At 46.2% G+C, this 16,689-nt stretch overlaps 1 long non-coding RNA gene across 1 annotated transcript; it reads right to left on the bottom strand.

Moving 5' to 3' along the window:
- Positions 1–1,489: 1,489 nt before the first annotated feature.
- LOC123048329 (uncharacterized) lies at positions 1,490–2,040 on the bottom strand. The gene is made up of 2 exons (XR_006423267.1): positions 1,920–2,040; positions 1,490–1,844 (listed from the first exon to the last, which is right to left on the bottom strand). It is a non-coding gene; the product is annotated as an uncharacterized lncRNA (long non-coding RNA).
- Between the last annotated feature and the right edge of the window lie 14,649 nt (positions 2,041–16,689).

Genomic DNA, 16,689 nt, shown 5'->3' on the forward strand with positions numbered 1-16,689 from the left:
TGGCTGTGTAGCTTGTACTCGGTTGGTTGCGAGATGCAGCAAAAAAGCTCGTTTGTGGGTTTTGATGACTGTCATCCCCGTCAGTCTGCCTTACGATGAAATGCAATCTACGCACACTATATGGTTTTCCACTGGCGGCGGTGGGACTTCTAGTCCAGCATTTGTACCTGCAGGGACGTGGAAAGTGCTGAGGACAATACATGATCTCGAGTTCCTAGTCTAGAGCACCCCGGTTAAAATCCTAGGTATGATTCGATTTGGTTTTACTTTGAAATGGCAATGTTTTCCGTCGTTACCTTGTTAAAGGCATTGCTTGGATATGCTCAAACTTGTTCATTAGGGTGAAAACCTAGAATCTTTTTGGTGCCGGCGGCGTTTGAGCGTCTTTTTCTTCATGAAGTCGTTGTTGTTGAAGAACATTTCTGACTATCCATGTGGTGTCAAAATATGATTGATGTGGATATGGTCATTCATAGTCTGTCGATCTTGGATCATTTTGGGGGTTTTTCCCTCGCTTAGGCATAACTATGGTCTTATATGACTTTGTTGTTTGCCAGCAGGTTTATGTGCATCCTAACTATGCATAGGTCGGGTATGCACACGTTGTGTTTGTATCCCTTGGATGCTTCATTTGAGTAAATAAATTCACTCTTTGTCGAAAAAATGTCTGAAGTTAAACTTCGTAAAGTTTGACCAACTTCATAAAAAGAAATATTAACATATATAATACAAAATTAATATCATTCGATGCGCCATGCATTTGATTTTCATATTGTATAACTTTTTTAGGTTAGATGTTAATGTTTTTTATATAAATTTGGTCAAACTTTTATGTAGCGTGACCTTATATGTCTTTTTCCCTTGTTGAAAACACACAAAATTGTCTAAGAGCGAACGGGCTGCCGCACATCCCATGCACACGCACACGTCAAAGAGCATCTATGGCCAGACTTCTCAAAGGCTCTATATACATGTAGGCCGACTGTCCGATTAGTGACTAGTCATAAAAATGTGACCCAGCCGGGATCGTCAAATCGTCTTTATACGTCCGGACTGATCGGCACCCTTCATATGCAGCCCAAATGTGGGGTAGATATGAGGAGGCCCGGACACGCCCGGGCATGTCGACCATGTCGGGTACGGCTCACGCTGGTCCATCCTGACCACACATATATTCGTGCACATCCGCATCCTGGACAAAACCCTAGTCACTCCATTCCACCCCCAAGCTCCGTTTCGGCTATCTCTAGTCTTCTCTGGCATGACGGGTAGCGGATTCGACTCCAAAATCTCCCGATCCGTCGACTGGGACATCATCCAGTGTCGGGACAAGGATGATATGGCCGTTTGCATGGCTCGCGGCTGCTCCAGGGAAGAGTGCACCTGGCGGTCAGAGTCGATCCGATGGGAATCCATTGCGTCCGCACAAATGGCGCTCGGATCTGCCGGGGTTGGTGGCTCGAGCTGCGTGCCCTCTGCCTCATCGGTATAATCCAAAATGATGGCTTTATATAGATGCAAAATGTATAATTCACGACACGATACTCGGGCCACTAAATTACGTGCAAAACTCAGACTAAACATGCAGATACATGAATCAAGATTAAAGCTAACAGAAACCACACAAGTGGCCCAAACTTCCTAGGATGATATCGCAGAATGAACGTTGAAATGCTTGGCCATAGTAGTAAACAATACTCTTTTGTTTCCTCCGTTAGTCTTTTAACAGAGAGTCTTCAACTGAGAGACAGATTCAGTTTGCTGATTCCATCTGTACTCCCAACCAACCGCGCCGAGCTCAAATTCATCAACGCGGTTCACATCACACACTGCTAGCTGCAAAACTGACCACAATCGTTCTCAGATATTGAAAGATCGAAAACGAGGAAGAGAAGAGGAAGAGTAAGAACTGCACGTACCTGTACTAATCTGGTCGAATCAGCTTCGTCGTCTCCACTCCCCACCCAGGCTTGGATTTTTGGAGTTTCTTCTTCTCCGAGCAAAACTTGAGAGATGTCTCCAAGATGAGCAGAAGTTCGTGGCAATGAGTAGGCGAAACGTGCAGAAATAGAGAAGCTATATAACCTATCTCAAGGTCCAAGTGTACTCCAATGATTGGCGATAATATATCACCAAACAGCTCCAAGTCGCCGTATATACTAGCTTTAAAATACTGTTTACTCCATTATAAGCGATAAATAATCATCCATAGCAACTACCAAGAACCTTCGGCCTCGGCTCTTCAAGTTTGACAAAGGAGCTCTACTATTGGTCTGTTCCTCCTCAGCGATGTCCTCACGGCCACCTACCATGCGCTTCCAAGAGATATTCCCTCCGTTTCCTTTTTATTTTGCATATAAGTTTTGTCATAAGTTAAACTTTGTAAAGTTTGACCAAACTCATATTAAAAGAGATAAACATTTACAATAGTACAGATATACAATATGTAAATTAGTTCCATGATGTTGATTGGTATTGTGATTGTTAATATTTTCTCATATATACTTGGTCAATTTTTTTTCAAAGTTTGATTTAGGTTAAATCTTATAGTCAATATAAAATGAAAGGGTGGGAGTACTATATATCTCTTTGTTTATACGAGGGTAAAACTCCGGTTCACTATGACGATAAAGAGTTTCCCCTAGATTTATATTATAAAGCAACCATCCGATATAATTAGCTCGCTGGGACCGCAGTACAAACAAGCCCAAAAGAAAAAACAAAAGAAAGAAAAGAGAAACAAATGCCGACACAGGCAGATCGACGAAGAGAAGATGACCGGCAACCGCTGCACCCACCGGAGAAGTACCACCGCGCCCCGGTATGCGGAGGGCGGTGGGGAAGGGATATACCCGACGCCCTTCAGGAAGGTCCGCCCACTATTAGAAAACAGGGCTTTGGTCATAGGGCAATATTCACATTAGTCCCGGTTCAGTCACGAACCGGGACTAATGTGAGCATTCGTCCCAGTTCGTGCGGCTAAGGCATTAGTCCCGGTTTATCTGGGCCCTTTAGTCCCGGTTGGTGCCACGAACCGGGACTAAAGGGTGCGATGCCCAATAGTCCCGGTTGGTGGTACCAACCGGTACTAATGGGCTTTGAGGCATTAGTACCGGTTCATAGCACAAACCGGTACTAAAGGTCACATTTTCAAACTCTACCCCCCTGGACCGCCTTTTCGGTTTTAGAAAAAACAAAAGAAAATGATGGAAATGTCAAAAAAATAAAATAAAATAAGTTTCCCATGTGATATGTGGTCTAGTTGTCGGGAAAATTAACAAATATGAATTTCGACTTTATTTGCAAAATCTCTCTGGAATTTCTTAAAATGGGCATAACTTTTGCATACGAACTCGGATGAAAAAGTTTTTTATATGAAAAATCATCTACTCGAAAAGTTACATCCGAATTTAACTGGGGGAACCCCGTTAAACATTTTTAGAATCCTCAAAAACCTAACAGAAAAAAAGTCCCGCGTGCACCCCGCGCCACCTAGTCCGTCGACAACACATCATGCCAGACTCTTCACGGGGGACGACGAATTGGGACCGCCGCATGTGCGCGGCCTTCGGCGCACCCGCCGCTCACGACGACGACGTGCCGGGGTTGTGCGCCCTCGGTGCACTATCCACCGGCAACGACGAGACCGAGAGCGCTGTGCGTGCGGTGCGCCCACCGCGCATGACGACGACGTGTCGGGGCTGCCGCCTATGCTCGACCCCCGGCGCACCCTCCACGCAAGACGACGCCGTCGTCCGTGCATGGTCCTCGCCGAGTCCACCGGCTACACCATCACGTTGGGACTCGGTGGCACACGTCGTTCGACTCGGCGCCATCTAGTGTGCCGCCCCCTTCTTCCTACACCATCGGCGGTGCCCGGGCAAGGCTCCGCCACATCGCGAGCCCTTACTCGCCCCCGTCTCGCCGGGTCCATGGAGGCGCCATGGGCTTGTCAGGACTCGGCGACATTCGTCATCTGACTCGGCGCAATCTAGTGTGCCACCCATTCTACCTACACCACTGGCGGTGCCTGGGCAAGGCTCCGTCACCTCGCGAGGTCTTCCTCGCCGCCACCTCGCTGGTCCATGGAGGCGCCATGGATTGGCCGGGACTCGGCGACACAGCTCGTTCGACGCGCTGCCGGTGGCGCAGCGCTCGACGAGTCACGATGACTCGTCGTAACGATGGCGGCGGCACGCCACTTGATGAGTCATGATGACTCGTCGTAATTATGGCGACGGAGACATCATCCGGTTGCGGTTGGGACACGCTTAGGCGTATCTCGCGGCCTCCCTCTTCTTCAGCACAAACACGTGTCACACGTGCCGGGGTCCGCTCACATCTAGCGGCTCCTGGTCCGGATGCGTCCGCCGTGGAGGCGGACTCGGCATCAGCGTCGGCACTCCGTGTCGGCGGCACGCACTCATTGGCATGCGGCTCACCCACCGCTGCTGGCCGCACCGGACGACACGAGGTGGCGACTTCCTCCGCTATTGGCGGAGGTGTATGCGGTCATCGACGGATGTGTGCACACCATGTGTCGCACGTCCATCCATTCCTTCTTCTCCTTTCGACATCTACTCCCGCGGGGCATACCCCTCGCACTCCCGGCGAATCTACAATGTCATCGACGACGTCCAAGCCAAGCCCAACCATGCATGCTACTTCAACAACCACAGCGACGCCGCTCAAGGCCGACAAGGCAAGACGGCGTAGGCGGGCATGGCCGGAGCAAAGGCCATGTTTTCGACGGCGCGTGTACCACCTAGTACACGGACTCTGCCACCGCCACACACACCACCACCATGCATGAGGAACGCGAAGCGAAGACCGAAGACGGCGACTGCGCAGCTTAATCGGAGGTGTCCCGCGGTACTATCCGCTGAAGTAATTAACCGGGGGCTTTCTGAGGCCCCCGGGAACCAGGAGACCATGATCGCTTGATCACTTTGGCCGCGCCAGCACGCCCGCAACACTTTGTACCCCGGGTCAAGAGAGAGCTTATACGAAGCCCCTATCTTTTTGTATGAGCGCGTTCTTTCCTTTTTCGTGTCAAACATAGGTATAGCAGTAGCGCTCCCTTTCCAGCGCTACTGCTACAACTTAGCTGTAGCGGGCTAGCAGTAGCGCTGGAACCAGCGCTACTGCTATGCATATTTCAAGTGCTACTACTAGGGTCTCCACTCCCCACGCAGGCTTGGAGTTTTGGAGTTTCTTCTTCTCCGAGCAAAACTTGAGAGATGTCTCCAAGATGAGCAGAAGTTCGTGGCAATGAGTAGGCGAAACGTGCAGAAATAGAGAAGCTATATAACCTATCTCAAGGTCCAAGTGTACTCCAATGATTGGCGATAATATATCACCAAACAGCTCCAAGTCGCCGTATATACTAGCTTTAAAATACTGTTTACTCCATTATAAGCGATAAATAATCATCCATAGCAACTACCAAGAACCTTCGGCCTCGGCTCTTCAAGTTTGACAAAGGAGCTCTACTATTGGTCTGTTCCTCCTCAGCGATGTCCTCACGGCCACCTACCATGCGCTTCCAAGAGATATTCCCTCCGTTTCCTTTTTATTTTGCACATAAGTTTTGTCATAACTTAAACTTTGTAAAGTTTGACCAAACTTATATTAAAAGAGATAAACATTTACAATAGTACAGATATACAATATGTAAATTAGTTCCATGATGTTGATTGGTATTGTGATTGTTAATATTTTTTCATATATACTTGGTCAATTATTTTTTTCAAAGTTTGATTTAGGTTAAATCTTATAGTCAATATAAAATGAAAGGGTGGGAGTACTATATATCTCTTTGTTTATACGAGGGTAAAACTCCGGTTCACTATGACGATAAAGAGTTTCCCCTAGCTTTATATTATAAAGCAACCATCCGATATAATTAGCTCGCTGGGACCGCAGCACAAACAAGCCCAAACGAAAAAACAAAAGAAAGAAAAGAGAAACAAATGCTGACACAGGCAGATCGACGAAGAGAAGAAGACCGGCAACCGCTGCACCCACCGGAGAAGTACCACCGCGCCCCGGTATGCGGAGGGGCGGTGGGGAAGGGATATACCCGACGCCCTTCAGGAAGGTCCGTCCACTAGTAGAAAACAGGGCTTTGGTCACAGGGCAATATTCACATTAGTCCCGGTTCAGTCACGAACCGGGACTAATGTGAGCCTTCTCCCGGTTCGTGCGGCTAAGCCATTAGTCCCGGTTCACCTGGGCGCTTTAGTCCCGGTTGGTGCCACGAACCGGGACTAAAGGGTGCGATGCCCATTAGTCCCGGTTGGTGGCACCAACCGGGACTAAAGGTTAGACCATTAGTCCCGGTTTGAAATGGCCATTAGTACCGGTTCATGGCACGAACCGGTACTAAAGGTCCCATTTTCAAACTCTACCCCCCCCCCCCCCCGACCGCCTTTTCAGTTTTAGAAAAAACAAAAGAAAATGATGGAAATGTCAATAAAATAAAATAAAATAAGTTTCCCATGTGATATGTGGTCTAGTTGTTGGGAAAATTAACAAATATGAATTTCGACTTTATTTGCAAAATCTCTCTGGAATTTCTTAAAATGGGCTTAACTTTTGCATACGAACTCGGATGAAAAAGTTTTTTATATGGAAAATCATCTACTCGAAAAGTTACATCCGAATTTAACCGAAGGAACCTCATTAAACATTTTTAGAATCCTCAAAAAACTAACAGAAAAAAAGTTACGGGGCTTTTAAGATCTGGAGAGGCAAAAAAATGCAAAAAAATTCAAACTGTGGTCAAACAATGGTCAAACTAATTATTCTAGAATATTAGTGTTACTAAATAATTATTTCAGTTTTTTTGAATTTTGGTCAAATCTGGTTAAACTGTGGTCAAACTGTGGTCAAACAATGGTCAAACTAATTTTTCTAGAATATTAGTGTTACTAAATAATTATTTCAGTTTTTTTGAATTTTGGTCAAATCTGGTCAAATTGTGGTCAAACAATGGTCAAACTTATTATTCCATAAATATTAGTGTTACTAAATAATTATTGTTTTTTAAAACAATAATTTCAAACTCAAACAGTGAAATGTGTCACTTCATGCTCAAGCTAAATTTTTGAGGGTTAATAGGATTGACATCTTACTATTGTCAGGAAAACAACATGTGCAGACTTGGAAATGAGGGAGAATAGAATCCGGAAGTTAAGCGTGCTCAGGCTGGAGTAGTGAGAGGATGGGTGACCGTCTGGGAAGTTAGATGATTTGGAATGATGAGGGGTGATTAGAGATTAGAGGATAAATTGAGCAGTGATGAGGGGTGGTGTTACCAACCGGGACTAAAGGTGGAGCTCCACGTGGCCGCGGCCTTTAGTCCCGGTTCAAAAACCGGGACTAAAGGCCCTTACCAACCGGGACAAAAGCCCCCTTTTCTACTAGTGGTCGGCGCCCTCAGGCGTCAACGCTTCGGTGCCGGGCAAGCCGCTAGGGTTCTCTCCTGATCCACCACCACCACCCCAGGCACTTCGTAGTGCACCACCCACTCATCCGCCCACCAGCCTGTGCCACCACGGTTACCGGACCATCCTCGTCATCTCTCCGGAGCTGCCAACACGAGGCCTGGAGGGGGAAAAAAGACAACGGCCACAGGAGCGACCACAACTCGACCGGAGTGAGGGAACAACCTCCACCGCCTGTGCGGAGCTGACCGAACGCGGCGACGAGGAATTGCCAGGCCGTAACGGCCCGACCGGGCCCACTTGGCCCGGATAGTCCCTGTCCCCGCGCTGTAACACGCCGACCGACTAAGGGATCACCCCCTGCAGACCGCCGCCACCTCACCCACCACCAGGGAGCGACCTCGCAGAGCGCCGAGCCACCGGCCCGTCCCAACCCAGATGGGGCCCAAACAAGCCCTGATCTGGGCCGGGTGGGCGCCGCCAGCCACCAGCGCCGCCCCATGACCAACGGTCGTACCGCCGTGTCGAGAGCCACCATGGCACGCGACACCGGCGCCGGCCGAAGGGCACCGCAGCCAGCCGCCACTGCCCGAGCAGGGGGGTCCGAGTGAGGGGAAGTATAGACCCGCCGCTGCCAGCACCACGCGGGCAGGGCCCTGCAGCGCTCGCTTGCCGCGGCGGGACGAGGGAAGGGAGAGGTGGGAGCACTGGAGGGGGGAAGGGGAGGAGCCCCCAGTCGCCTCGCTCGGGGAGGCGACGCGGGGGAAGAGGGGGGGGGCCCTCCGGTTCACTATCAAACAATAAACAGAACAAGTGAGCCTCAAGTCAAGCTTAAACTAAACGGAGAGATGCATAAACTACACGATTCCTTCTTTTGTATGGCTTATTACTGATTTGTTCGTGTGCCCCAGTTTTCATCTGTGACGCAGTAGAAGCATTTGAAATATGAAGAGAGCTCTATGGCATTTGCTTCTGCAAACCATCAGAACAAGCCATGGCTGACGCCTGCTCGCCACAATAATACTCTGATCAACTGCTGCTGTTTATGCTCGCTTGAAGTCTGATCCTTCCAATTGACATCTTCAGATTTCAGTGAGTCAAATGCAACACAATTCTTGTTTTGAAAAGTCAATAGTTTCCTTGAAGGTTGTATGTGTTGAACGCAACATCTGGCGCGCCTGCCAACGTGCCAACGTCCAGCTGATGAAGTCGTGCACTCCAAGACTCCTCCCGAAGTTAGATAGCTAGTCTATCTCTTCCTCTCTAAGCTTGTAATCCAAACAACCTGAACGCCAACCAGGGAGGTCCCGACCCTGTGCTTATAACATGTAGCCGTCACCCTGAGCTTGGGTACGATGTTTCCCACAATATGCAGTAATCTGAATCAGCACAGATGTTCTATGATACAAATTAAAAGTTTTGGTACAGATTCAGACAAGGAGAAATGAAGGACAAAAGCTTAGTAAAACACACACACACACACACACACACTAGCTTTTGAATAGTACAATCATAAGGTCCAGAACCCTCAGCAAACACACAAACACCGACATTAACCGGTTCGTCATCAAGTGTACTCACGTGAACCAACAAGAGTTTCCAAGGTAAACAAAATTTCAGAGGAGCACCATCGAATTTCAATATGATAGAGCCTACCTGCTTGTGGCAGGATTCGAACTACTCTGGTTAGTAAGGATGCGCCACTTCGCTACACAGTGCACCAATATGCAGCAGTAGTGCAGCGGATAAATAGACAATATGAATGTCATGTACTGCATAAGTTACATGTCACATTTATTTCCCCGGACAACAGCCAAAAGACACTGAACTGTGAAGTTCTGAACCTCAGCAGCCGCGGACGATGAGCAAAATGCTCTGATGCTTTGCACTGGGGCATGGCATTCAGTGGCAAATAAGGATTGTTTTCTATTGAACATGTGTTGAGCAAGTAGCTGAGGTTTTCAACATCATTACACGAGTCACTATGTAAAAATACATAATAATTATCTCGAAGCAGTACATCTGTAAAATCAAGATGGATGGCAAGAATAGAAATCATTCCCATGCCTTATTACAAAAAGTTATTGTTTGATTAAGCAGGAATAATAATAGCAGTAATTGGCCATTGTCAGCCCCCCTGAGCGGGATGGCGGCGTCGACCTCTCCGGTGGGTGGCGCTGCGGGTGTTGCCCGTCCCTGCTGGCCGCGTGGGTGGCGCTAGGCCGGCGGAGGCTTCTCGCGGCGGGGTCTGCTCCGGCGGCCGCGCCAGATCTGGATCTCGGCGCCTCTCTGTCAGCTTCCCTACCCTCGCCGTCTCTGCTCTCGGCCTACCCCCGGTCGCCGAGGCAGGATGGTTTCGCGGGCGTGGTGGTGGGAGGTCTGGGAAGGGGGAAACACCTGGTCAACCTCGCGTCGACCTCGTCGTCGACGGTGGCGTTTCTGCTCCGTCTTCCCTCCTGAGGGGACACTCGATCTCCCCCCTCCCCCACCGCCTCCTCCCCAATTCCCCTGGTGAAAACCTTGGCCGAGCCTGGCCGGACGTCGGCGGCGCTATTGGCGTCGTGAACCTTCCTGGAGGCGGCGTCTTGAGGTGGGTGGGGATGTGGGCCTGCTCTGCGGTGCTGTGCGTCGGTGTCGGATGTGTGCAAGCTTCGGGGTCGCCGGTGGTGTTGGTGGTGAAGGCGCGAGTCTGCAATCTTCTGTGGCTCCCTGCTGAGTTGCTCCGCGGACTGCTGACCGGCGTTACGGTGCCCTGCGCTTGGGCGAAGGGAGATAGTGGTCTCCCTCCAGCAGCAGGTGTGGTGAGCTGTGGTCTCTCCACCGTCGCGGCTCGGTCGACTCTGCAGCATGGCATGTGCCCTCTCTACGGCTGCGTGTTCCTTGCTTTGCATCGCCCGGTCTGTCCTCGTTGGTTTCTTCAGATGCCAATCCAATCTGCGAGAAGTCTCCATTAGGCTTGATCAAGATGCTTCATTTGTTAGCGGGTGTAATTGTCCCCTCTGCTCTGTTGTAGTAGTGCCGATTGCTCCTTGCTTGTAATTTTTCAGCTTGCTCTCAAGCTAGGTTCTTTTCTTTCACAACACCATTGTACCCTAGCCGGTTGATGGCTTCATTAATTTGAAGTCGGGCTGATGGCCTTTTCTCTAAAAAAAAGAATAATAATGGGAAATTTTACGGTGCATTATAATACATCAGAGCACGTGTATTATATGGGCGATCTAACGGATGAGAATAACTAGCCCTTTTTTAGCCCAAGGGTATTTTCGACCTAAAATTTTCAGTACCTTTAATCGGCCCAATTAGGTCCAGGGGTATTCTCGTCCTAAATTTTTCGATTAAATTAATTGCATCAATAAAGCACTTTATTATAGAGGTCCAATCATCGTGCGTACTCTTTTGAATTTCGGTTCGAGCGGTTCGTCCTCTCTCCTCCTCTCGAGCCCTAACGTCGGGCCCCCTCGATCGCCGCCGATCTCACTCACGGTGTCTACCCCTCCAGCTCCTACTCCCCCTCCCCCCTCCATCGCAAGTCACCCCACTTGGGTCGCGGCGCCAGATCTTCCGACGAGCCGGTAATCCACTCCTTCCCCGAGCGGACGCCACCTTCCCCAACCCGAGAGGCCACATCATCCTCATCGACGTGCATCAACTTTTTCACGCGCGGATCTTCGCTGTAAGTGCCTCCACCATCTCAAATCTTGTTTGGTCCCTTCTGCTTATAGTACCAGTAGGGGTCCGATTTGATTCGGGTTTACGATATGTCATGTGAGGTTTAGGGTTTATCGTTTCAGAAAGTTGTGACGAGAGTTTGATCAGATTTGGTTAGGGTTTAGGATATGTCATGTGAGGTTTAGGGTTTATGTTTTCAGAAAGTTGTGACGAGACTACGATTGAAAGGAAGTGTAAGTCGGATGTCGCTAGGACATATTGAAGGACTTAGTTAGGGTTATGTGGCATGAGAAAGTTGTCAGCAGATTTGGATTAAAAAAAAGTTATTTGGATTTAGTTAGGAGATACTTTTGAATTGAGTTTCGAGATATTTTGGATTTAGTTAGGAGATAATTTGGATTTAGTTAGGAGATACTTTTGGATTTTGTTAGGAGATAATTTGGATTTAGTTAGGAGATAATTTTGAATGGAGTTTGGAGATAATTGATCTATCAGGGTGGATCTATCAAGTCATTTGAAGGACTCATGGACTTTGGATTTAGTTAGGAGATCATCAGTTAGATCTAGTACAATCAATTACAAATTTCTGGATTTAGTTAGGGCATATTTACTTACAGCTTTTGAAGGACTGAGTTAGGTACATGAATCCGATATGAAAAATTAAATCAATTATTTAAGCAGAGTAGTGCATAATTTTGGTAACGTATGCTATCCATCCGTAACAATGATTATCTATTTTTGCTGGCAGCATAATGACATGGATGATAAAGGCAACGACGGCAAAAACTTGGGTGATACAGGCAAGGATGAGAAGGACATGGGTCACAGAGGCAACGAAGGCAAATGCATGGATGATAAGGACAATGATTTCATAGCCATCAACCCCAAAGGAATGGATGGTATGTGCATGGATGATAAGGATAATGAGGATGCAGGCAAGGATGGCATAGACATGGATGATGTACACATGCAAGGTAAAGGAATTGATAATAAAGGCATGGCTGGTTCAGACCTGAATCAGTGTATGGAATACTTAGAGGTTGTGAAGAAGACTTTCAGGACCGAGGAAGAAGCCTACATGTTCTACGTAGGCTATGCGAGAAAAAAAGGATTTGGTGTTAGAAAGGATGATCTAAAGTACAGGGGTCCGGGTCCGAAACAAAATGCATATAGAAGGACATACAAGTGCTGCAAACAAGGATGGTGGGCCCTTAAGCACTTTAACAGAGTTGAAAGAAAAAGAACACCGAGGGGTCTTTCTCGGTGTGTGTGTCCCGCTCTTTTTCAGGTTGAGCTACAAGATAGCAGTGGCCTCTGGTTCGTCAAGAATTTTGTGGAAAAGCATAACCATCTGTTTGTCCCTGCTGACCTGACTCCCTACTTATCGGCTCATCGTAGCATGACTGACGCACAAAAGGCCAATGTCATCGAGTATGATGTCGGTGGACTTCGAACACATCATATTATGAATGTAATGGAGAAGAATGCCGGAGGTCCCGACAAGCTTGGATTTATAGATCGAGACCTATACAACCATGTTTCAATCCAGAAGAAGCGCAAGATAGAAGGCAGTGACGCTAGATATTTGCTCACCTATATGATTGCACAGAAAAAAGCAGACCCAGAATTCTTTTTCAAATACACAAAAGACAGCGAAGGCCATTTGAGGAACATATTCTGGGCTGACACACTATCCCGCATTGACTATGTTGCCTTTGGTGGTGTCGTGGTGTTCGACACTACATATCGGTCTAACAAGTACAGGCTTCCGTTTGTTCCATTTGTTGGTCTGAACCACCACCGCAGCACAGTTTTGTTTGGGGTCGGTCTAGTGTCAGACGAGACAGTTGGATCATACCAGTGGATTCTTCATGTATTTTTGGAGCCAATGTCCCAGACGGCACCCATTTCAGCAATCACCGATGGGGACGGTGCAATGGCCAAAGCAATAGCTACTGTCTGGACCGGAACAGATCATCGTTTGTGCACATGGCATATCGAGGAGAATATGGTGATGCACCTCTGCAAGGAAAAGCTTGAGCAATTTAGGGAATTCATTTACCGTTGTTGGGATGTTGATGAGGTTGAGAAAAGATGGGAGGCTTATAAGATTAGGTTCAAAATAAAACCAACGGGGAAGAGGTCGTCATGGGTTAACAGGATGTACGAGCTGCGACACAAATGGGCTGCTGCGTACACAAAGGGTAGATATTTCCTAGGCATGATGAGTAATCAAAGGAGTGGGTCTCTCAACTCAAGGCTTCATGTGCACCTGAACAGGAAGATGCAGCTTGTTGATTTGTTGCAGCATGTTGAGCACTGTGTATCCATAATGCGTAAGAATGAAGCAGCATTAGACGCAGTAGCGACACATACGATCCCCTTCACTAAGCTGAATGCACACCCTCTAGAGATTGCTACCTCTTATATTTATACAACTATGATGTTTTCACGGGTAAAGCGTCAGATTGTCGAAGGAACAAATTGGCAGGTCACAGACCGGGTAGCGTGTAATGGTTTGGTTGTGTTTGGAGTTTTGCGCAAAGTCCCATATGGCAGGGATGCTACAGAATTGCAAGGTAAGGAAGGTAAGGATGTTGACGATTTGCATGTAAACCACTTGGATGTTGAGGATCCCAATGACTTGGAAGGTAAGGATGCTGAGGACTTGCATGCAAAAAACTTGGATGCTGAGGATCCCAATGACTTGGAAGGCAAGGATGGTGTGGACTTGCATGCAAAAAACCTGGATGCTAAGGATCCCAATGACTTGGAAGGTAAGGACAGTGAGGAGTTGGATGCAAAAAAGTTGGATGCACAAGGCGTGGATGCTAAGCCTGTGGATTTTATATGTCAAGTGACTTGTCTGTTTACAGGAGCAAGACTGGACGCTGCAGCTTGTAAATGTAAAAAGTTGGAAAGTCGGGATTACCCATGTGCACATATATTCTGCGTTCTGGATCATCTTGGTGTACGCACATTTCCAAAAAAAATTGTGAAGAAAAGATGGACAATGCATGCCAAGCCAACGTTCCCTTCCTCGAGGACCGCAAATACTCAAGTATGGTCTGATCACATGAATAAGTATCATCAACTACGCAACATGGCTAGTGACGCTTTATTCACAGCCGCAGCTAGCGATTCACAGTCAGAACAGGTGATGGAGCTCCTCTGGAGTATATTGGTTGACGGAGAAAAAACTGATTTGGATGAAGGCTAGAAATCGTTTGTTCCTTTGCCAGCATACTTCTCTGCTGCTCGCGAATGCTGCACTGATGACGTGGAAAATCCAATCAAAATAATTCCAAAAGGTATACCAACTACCGAAGAATCGAACAAGAGGATTAAATCCAGGCGCGAGCGGATGAGAGGGAAAAAAGCAACGAAGTTAGTGCACATGTTAATCTCATTGTTCATTTCCATACATGCTTACAGAGTTAATATGTTCTCCGGGAGAGTGTTCCCATGTTTTCCTTCAATTTAAGCAGGAAAAATCGGGGAAATCAAAGGTCACAAGGAGGAAGAAGCGAAAAGAGAAAGACCCAGAGACAGAAGAAGACACAGAGTTAGATACAGAAGAAGAGGAAGCTTAAAAAAAGCAACAAGTTAGTGCACATGTTAATCTCATTGTTCATTTCCATACATGCTTATAGTGTTAATGTGTTCTCCGGAAGAGTGTTCACATGTTTTCCTTCAATTTACGCAGGAAAAAATCGGGGAAATCAAAGGTCATAAGGAGGAAGAAGCGAAAAGAGAAAGACTCAGAGACAGAAGAAGACACAGAGTCAGATACAGAAGAAGAGGAAGCTTCCAAAAAAGCAACGAAGTTAGTGCACATGTTAATCTCATTTCTCATTTCCATACATGCTTACAGTGTTAATATGTTCTCCCGGAGAGTGTTCACATGTTTTTCTTCAATTTATGCAGGAAAAAAGCGGGGAAATCAAAGGTCACAAGGAGGAAGAAGCAAAAAGAAGAGACAGATTCAGATACAGAAGAAGAGACAGAGGCAGATACAGAAGAAGAGATAGAAGTAGATACAAAAGAAGAGGAAGATTCAGGTACAGAAGAAGAGGAAGATTCAGATGCAGAAGAAGAGGGAGATTCAGCTGCAGAAGAAGAGGAAGATTCAGCTGCAGAAGAAGAGGAAGATTCAGATGCAGAAGAAGAGGAAGATTCAGATACAGAAGATGGTGGGCTGAGGAGGGCTAGGAAGAGACCATTGGAGGTTGCAGAAGAGGATTATGCAAAACCAAACAAGTGGGCATTACCACAATTGTGCGTACTTAAACATGTTTTCGGATACTGGCTGTAGATTCATCTATTTCATTTTTTGTAGGAAACGCAAGGGCACTCCAAATGTCAAAGCTAGGAGGAAGAAAAATAACGATGACAAGGGTGCGCGAGGAAAACCAGTGAAGTTAGTGTCTGTACTTACATGTCCGCTCTACAACTCAGGTCTTTGCTAGCACTGTGTTGACGTTTCTTAACTGTAAAGAACAGGCCAAAGGGATGATGACGACAAAAAGGCCTGCTAGGAATGTACCAAATGCTGAGTGAACAAGAGCTGTCAAGTAAGCTTCTGCAGCTATGAAGAGAAAATAAGTGAAGTTAGTGTTTTTTGTGTTCAAGTGTACTGTAGATGCTCAAACCTTCTTTGTTATCCTATTAACAAACGTTGTTTCATGCAGGAAAGCTAAAGTGAAGTCGAGACAGGATGTTTAGATGCACAGGGTCAAGCAGATAAAACAAAAGGATTTCCGGGGTAAAAAAATTAGAACAAACTAAATTATTTCCATGCCGTGATCCACCTTGTTTATGATGTATTAGACCTATTTGATGGACTACCACTATTTTTCTGAATACCTCGTTTGATTGGTACACCCTCATTTTATTATGGACGGGTCGACATGGTTGGCTAGTTATGATTTATCCACATCTATGAAACAATGCATTTTTAGTGAAGTTGGTTTTCTGTATATCTTTTCATTTTCTACATAATATATTGCTGAAATTTGTTAAAAGTGTAGTCCAATTTCATACTTGAAATATAAAATAGAAACCGAAATTTTATATATATATGAAAATAGAACGTTGGATTTCCTCAGAAATCTACTTGAAATCAAAATAGAAACCTCGTTTTGAAATAACCTTGAAAATCGTTTATTTTGAAATAGGAAATAAGCATTCTGATATTTCAAAAATAGCATGCTCATTTGAAAAAAGCATGTTCATTTGAAGATAGAATGACTATGCAGATTTAAAAGTAGCATGCTGCTTTGAATATGTTGTTTTTAAAATACCATGCTATTTTTTAAAATAGCATGCTGATTTTTTAAAATAGCATGCTGATTTTAAAAATATAATGCTGATTTTAAAAATAGCATGTTCATTTTAAAAATATTATGCTGTTTTCAATATGCTATTTTCTAAAATAAGCATGCTGGTTTCAAAAATAGCATGCTACTTTTGAAAATATATTGCTCTTTTCAATATGCTAGTTTTAAAATAGCATGCTAATTTTAAAAATATAATACTTCAAAAAAAGCATGCTAATTTCAAAATAATGATG

This window comes from Triticum aestivum, chromosome 2D (genome assembly GCF_018294505.1).
Source record: "Triticum aestivum cultivar Chinese Spring chromosome 2D, IWGSC CS RefSeq v2.1, whole genome shotgun sequence".
NCBI classification, from domain to species: Eukaryota; Viridiplantae; Streptophyta; class Magnoliopsida; order Poales; family Poaceae; genus Triticum; species Triticum aestivum.